The sequence below is a fragment of the Micromys minutus genome (assembly GCF_963924665.1).
Source record: "Micromys minutus genome assembly, chromosome: 29".
NCBI classification, from domain to species: Eukaryota; Metazoa; Chordata; class Mammalia; order Rodentia; family Muridae; genus Micromys; species Micromys minutus.
In genome coordinates this window covers 21,954,152-21,961,461 of record NC_137964.1, presented here as the reverse complement: position 1 = coordinate 21,961,461, position 7,310 = coordinate 21,954,152, and positions in this window count along the sequence as shown.

Sequence of the window (7,310 nt, the reverse complement as noted above, 5' to 3'; positions counted from 1 at the left end):
AGATATCTGTGTTCCATGGGGGTATAGCCTACACTGAGAGGGAGAATCTACAAAGGCACCTAGCAAAAGAATAGACACTGTTGTCGACTGGCCAGAAAAAGAAGCACAGAGTGGCTAGCACAGTCCACTAAAGCTGGGCTTGCTCTCAGCATGTATAGTATCATTAGACATGTAGTCCTCCTGTGACGTTTCCCATCCAGTCCTGGAACTTTGTGATTGCTTCCCAGAAAGTAGAGGCTACTTAGAAGCTGTCTGTCTAATCTCTACCTATCTGATCTAGTCTATCCAATCTGTCCTGTCTGTCTGCTCGTCTACCATTTATCTATAGTGATTTCAATGAGAATGGTCTCTATAGGCTCATACATTTAATTTCTTGGTCCTTATTTAGTGGAGTTGTTTGAGAAAAAATGGGAGATGTGGCCTTGCTAGAGGAGTCACTGAAGATGGGCTAGCATCTGTCTATCTTCTGTCTGTCTGTCTAGCTTTCTCTCTATCTCTCATTCATTCATCATTCATATATATATATATATATATATATATATATATATATATATATATCCATTTTACTACATATCACCTATCTATCTATCTATCTATCTATCTATCTATCATCTGTCCATCCATCATCTAATCTATCTATCCATATATATCTTTTTCTATGTGTCTATCTATGTATCTATCTATAATCTATCTATCCATATATATCTTTTCATATCTATCTATCCATTTATCCATCCATCTATCTATCTATCTATCTATCTATCTATCTATCTATCTATCTATCATCGATATATCCATCCACCTATCTACCACCCAACCATCCATTCATCTATCCATCTTTTACCTCCCGTCTGTCTCCATATCTGTGTTTGCCATTATTGGTTTCCTACTTACCATCTGTGCATATATCATCTGTTATCTCTATAATTGATCCTCTAACTTATGTTTCTGTCACAGAATATGAATACCAAGCACCGAGCTCTGAATATGTCCTTTGAACTCTCCCTTCCCCCCTCACACTCTGTCCCTGTGAGTCTCCTGCTGCCTCCTTAGGTGAGAAGATTGCTGGTTCCTCATAGGAAAGTCATACAAATGCTGTTTCCTGTGCAGTGACCCAGTTTGGTTTTTCAGATGAGATGGCAGGCTGACAATTTTTTTTGGAAGTTTACATTATTTGTAGATGTAGATTGTTAAAGTTATGGCTTCTGTTTATGTTTGTGTGGTTCTTCATTTTTTTTTTGTTTCCAGGAAATATGTTGAATGTAATCAATATATTCTTATAAGCTATTGACCTGATTATAGACTGGTGCTTTCTTTACATTTAATTTCTTTTATGTCAGTGGATCTTTCTAACCATGACTTAGCCCTGAGGTAAATCAACTTCTGTCATGCTGAACAGCATTTAACAAAATGCAGGATTTAGTTTCCTGATACAATTTAGCTCTTCCTTGTTGTTTGTTTATGAAAAAAATATTATAATATAAATAAACGACTTGTTTCAGTTGCAGATTTTCTGGTTCTATGTCTGCAGTGATTACAGCTGATTTACTACTACTACTACTACTATTATTATTATCATTATCATTGTCATTATTATTATTGCTGTAACCAAACAAGAAGTGAATTGACAGGGAGTAGGCTTTACTGAGCTCATTGTGTGGCATTATAGTCCATCATGCACTGCAGGGCAGGCATGGTGTTGGTGGCAGTGATTTCTGGCCATACTGTGGCGCAAGCCGCTTGTTCACATGTCAGCACAACAAGATATGAAGGGACTAATGGGAGCACAGATGGTCTATGAGCCACAAGGTCAACCCCAGTGGCCTACTTCCCCATCCAGGTCCCATCTCTTAGATGTTTCATGGGCTCCCTGAACAGCACCATTCAACGACCAGGGCCAAATGTTCAACAGGAACCTATGGGCAGGGATATTTCCATTCAAACCATAAGAAGATTATTTATACTTACCTGACCACATCTGCAGTCAACTTTCACCCAGGAAGCTTTTTCCTTATTGATTTCTCTGACGTGATCCCTTCACTCATTACCATTGGCTTCATTTGGGCTGGTGCCTTTCTTTAGGACAATGTCTTCTCTGAAGCTTTCTAGCCAGCATCTGAGCTGTCTCTTACCTTGACAAGTCCCTCAAGGCTCCTTAAGGAATACTCCTTTCCATCTCCGAAACTCAGATCCTGCTGGCACCACCCTCCTATCTGCTCAGCATGAACCATTCCTGGTCCAATCTCAGAATCGGTCCTCAATAGTATTGTTTTGGACCATTGCTCTTATCAATAGACAATGTTTTCTATTCATAAATAAGACTCCTCTGTCTTTCTGTGCTACGTAGATAAATAAAAATATTCTATGACTAAAAATTAGATGATTTAAATATTCTTAAGGGGGAAAAAACTCTTGAGGCTAGAGAGATGACTCAGCAATTAAAAGCACATGGTGACATATTTGTAGCCTCAGTGCCAGGGGTTCTGACATCTTTTTTTTTTCAGTATCTCAAGGTTATTATACATACGTGTGTGTGTGTGTGTGTGTGTGTGTGTGTGAGAGAGAGAGAGAGAATCAAGGTTCTGTGTATCAAGGTTATTATGCACATATGGTACACAGACATACATGCAGGAAAAACGCCCGCCCAAAATTATAAAGATGAAAGAATAAAACCTCTCATTTATAAAAAAGAAAGAAATACTAAAATTATAAATAATAGATGATATATCTGCAAAAACCTATTCTACCATTTTATTTTTTAATGTGATTTTGAAGGTATGTTCAGGTGGTTTTCAATATGTGCGCATTTTATTTGCTTTTAAAACAGGACTTAAAGGAAGTAAGATTGACACATTAAAATGACATACATATGTAACGCGCAGCCGAAGATTCTTTCCTATTTTAGCTTCTCACTACAGTTTTCTTTCTGTGGCTATGATAAACACCAGGACCAAAGCAACCTGGGAAAGAAAGGGTTTGTTTTACCTTTTGGCTTTCAGTTCATCATCCTGGAAGACTCGGTCAGAAACTCAATCAAAGCAGAAACTAGGAAGCAGGAGCTGATGCTGGAAACATGGAGGAACATTGGCCTATTGGCTCATTCAGCTCTTTTAGAGCTCCTAAGACTTCCTGTCTTGGGTGGCACTTACCCAGAGTGGACTAAGCCCTCTCACGTCAATTATCAACCAAAAAAAAAAATGCTCCCCACAGACTTCCCTGCATCTGGTGGGGTTATTACCACAACTAAGGTTCCTCTTCCAGATGACTCCAACTTGTATCAAGCCAACAAAAGCAAAAAAAAAAAAAAAAACCACAAGCAACAACAATGTAACAAGCATAGCATGTGAGGTGAAGATCTAACTGTAGGTGGTTTTCAGTTACAAAAAAAAAAAAAAAAAAATCCACCTGCTCCTTATACTGTTACTGTTTCCCACCTAGTTTTCATTGCAGATTCTGTTACATAACTTGCAGTCAAGTTATCTGAACAGTCTGACTGTCACACAGGTCAATTTTTTTCTTGTTCCCACAGTGAAGTGTTCATCACTACAGAAAAATAATAGGTCTTGGTAATTGGTGGAAAGACACTCATTTCGGTTTTCATTTTAATAATTGTCTCCGCTGCGCTGCGTTTGGCAACAGCGTTTCCCTCGGCATGGTCTTGATTCCAAAGATAAGGCTATTTTAAGCTAATTTTTATTGAGCATTACGATCTTTGTCAAGCACATGACAGTCTCCTCAGCTGAGGATGCTCCGTAACGTTGGGCACAAGCCAGGGCTTTGGATCAAGTCCCAGCTCTGCAGCTCCTCAGCGGGGAAATGTCAGACCTATAAACATCAGCGCAATAACAGGATCAGCCGCATCTGTCACACGTGAGGGAGAGGTGACCCCTGTTACCATGCAAAGCCTACTGCTAAGAAGAGAGGAGGGAATGATAGTTTTATTCTGATGATGCATAAGGGACCAGTGATCTTAATAGTCCCCCTTGGGAATATCAATTAAGGTTCATAAAGCTAATAAGTAGAAGCAGTACAAAATAAATCCTATTAGGCATTAATATTAACAGCTAAATTTTGCCAATCCCCTTCCAACTTCTCCCAATATTTCTGCTCCTTTCATTTTATTTTGTTGTGGTTATCATATGTGTAGATGTAGTGTACTTGCAGGTGTGCAGATAATGTGCATGCATGCTTGTGCATGTTGCAACAGGTATGTGGAAGTCAGAGAACAATTATGTGGAATCAGTTTTTTTTTTCTTCCACCTTTACGAGGGTCCTGGAGATCGACACCTCGAGCAACCTCACTGTCTTTCGCTTGTGAATGTTTTCCCATTCACAGCATAACAACCAGATGCACATGGGGGAGGAAAATGATAAATGATGAAGTTATATTTTTGTTGTAACAAAAAAAAACTCGGTGGAGAAGATTGGTCAGATTCTTGGGATTGAATTATAAAGAATAGTAACATTGAAGAAGTGTGGTTTATATGAAAGTCTGGGGGAATTCAGCTTTTTTGTATTGTTCTGATAAAGAGTAAGGGGGACATAGTATAATTCTGTAGGGAACACAGAAATGGTGGCTGTGACTCTTCCATGGATATCTTTTGGTTGTCAGCAGTTAGTTAGAAGAATTACTAAAAAGCTCAAAAAGTACATTGGTGGGAAATGCCAGCACCTATCTCTTTGTAGGCACATAGATATTTAGTGTTTTTATTCCTCTCTGCAACTAATACTCTGTGAATTTGAAATCTCCCTACGTGCTGAATATGATGTATTAATTGGAGTGAAATGTTCAGTTTATTCTCTGAGATGCAGAATATCTAAAAGCTGTTTATGTGACATTGTAAATCAGAGAATCGCTACCGGTATATCCATCAACATCAAAACATAAAACAGGGGGATAGGAGAGAAAATGCTTGAGAGATAAATATTTTTAAAGTGTTATGCAAATGCCACGCATTTATGAATACATTCGGATAATGCTGGCTGCCTGCAACACATGAATGTACAAATAAGAATGCATATTTATAATCCCGTTCTAGAAGGCCGCAGAACGCACAGGCGCAACTGATGTGAGACCAATTTGGGAAGCTTAACTCTCAAGCTGTATGCCCGGTTCCATCTCCGCTATAAACAAATTCATCTTCCTGTACGGAGGTTAAGGCCTGGGTTGATTGCCAGGGGAAACAGCTCTGTGTGGGTGTGTTAGATGCAGTCACGGCTGCACACAGAGACAGATACGGATGGTATACTTATAAATACCCAGATTCTTTGGAATTCTGAAAGGCTTGGGCAGGTCATTAAAAAGCCAGTCACTTAGAGGCCCAGCAGATTCAAATTTTGGTAGCCTGCACACTGCCCAGAGAGAAACAAAGTAAAGGCCAGTAGGTAACTTTTAGCATCGGGTGATATTTTCAAATGATAGCGTTAATTTTCAAATGTACTTTCCAGAAACTCGAATCTCTCATGTGAATAAATGCCTTGTTACAATTTGAATGTTGCCTTTATTGTTTTGTTTTTTATTTTTTATTTGGCTTGTGTGGTTTTTGTTGTTGGATTTTTGTGGTTGTTTGTTGTGGCTGTTTATACAAAGAACAGAAGAAACATCAAATTCACGTCCTATAAGTTCATCCTTCATTGGGCCCGGGGCGAGTAGTGGGGGTGGGGTTGCAGCTCTTGCATTTGGTGATGTTGATTGTCCAGGTACCACACATTAAACTCAGGGAGGCAATGTTTCTGTGATAGACAAGTCTTACTGGCTCTGAATTAATGCCCAGTAACAAGAGTTTTCTGCAAAACAGCTGTGTTTCCAATTTCCTCCCATTAATGTCTTTGAGATGCTTTGTCACAAGATTGACTGACCACAGCGTGGCCACTTGAGTCAGACACACACATACCCAGAGAGAGAGAGAGAGAGAGAGAGAGAGAGAGAGAGAGAGAGAGAGAGAAGACCTTTGACAAATCCATAGAAGACATGGCTAATGAATACTGGCACCTTCTGAGAAAAGACTCAATAGAGCAATACTACCTAAGTCAAGACTCCACGTACAGAGAGACAGAGTATAAAAGCTGAGTCTAATTTGCTGGCTCAGCTCCAAAACATTCCTCAGAAATTCTCATTCTGGTGGTGTGCAGCTTGATGTGAAATATGTAATATGTAATCCACGATTGGGAAGCTCATTAAGAGTGCAATGGTGTTACAGTCCCTTCAAATAGGCTCATTTTTACCACAAGCATGGTACATGTTGATTAGGGACAATTGGGACAATACCAGACATAACTGGGAAATTGTTTACTACACAAAATGCATCAGCATGATAAAACTTTAGTCTTTGCGAAACAAAATATTACCCTATTAACTTTTTTTTTAATTTCACACGTCTATCCAATATATTTTGATCTCATGAACCCACCTACCTTCCACCAACCTTTGCTCCCCAGGTTTCACTGACCTGTCTCCTTCCTGACTTACCTAGCAGCAGTTGCTGCCTTTTCCAAGTCCAGTTAGTGCCCCAAACATGCACAAGAGCCAGAAAACAACATTTTTAGATATTTGGAGAACTGGCTCAGCTGTTGATAGCATTAGCTGTTTCTGGCGAGGGTCTGAGTTTGGTTCCCAGTGTCCACTTGGTAGCTTGGCATTCATAACTCCTGCTCCAAAGCATATGGCGCCCTCTCCTGGCCTCTTTTGGAACTGAACTTACATGGTCCACAGACATGCAGGTAAAACTTGGCTCATACATGAAAAAGAAAATTGTTTTAAGGAGAAAATAATTGTTTAGGGGTTGGACAGATGACTCAGCAGCTAAGAGTTCATGCAGAAGACTCATGCAGTGCCCATATATACATGCAGAAGAAACACCCATACACACAAAATAAATATACTCTAGTGAATGAATGAATGAATGAATAAACAAATAATAAATAAATAAATACTTGCAAATAATTCATGTGATTAAAAACCAGTCTGCTGCTAGCTGGTTGCTGATGTTGAAGAAATAACTAGGTGTAAGAAATATAATACACCTGCTACACAAATAGGAACTACGGAGTGTGCTAGCAGCAGCGAGGACCCAAAATCTCTCAAGTATTCCTTCTGGGCATGGGTGAGATTCAAGTAAACAAACAAATTAAAACAGCTATAGAAAGAAGAATGGTCATTATCACATAATGGATGGAGGTTATTATAAAACTTTGATGTACTGAAAAAGAAACAGAGAGGATGGAGAGTTGACCAATTAAGAACACTTGCTACTCTTTCCAGTGACAAGGGTTCAATTCCCAGCATCTACATGGTGGCTTATAACCATCTG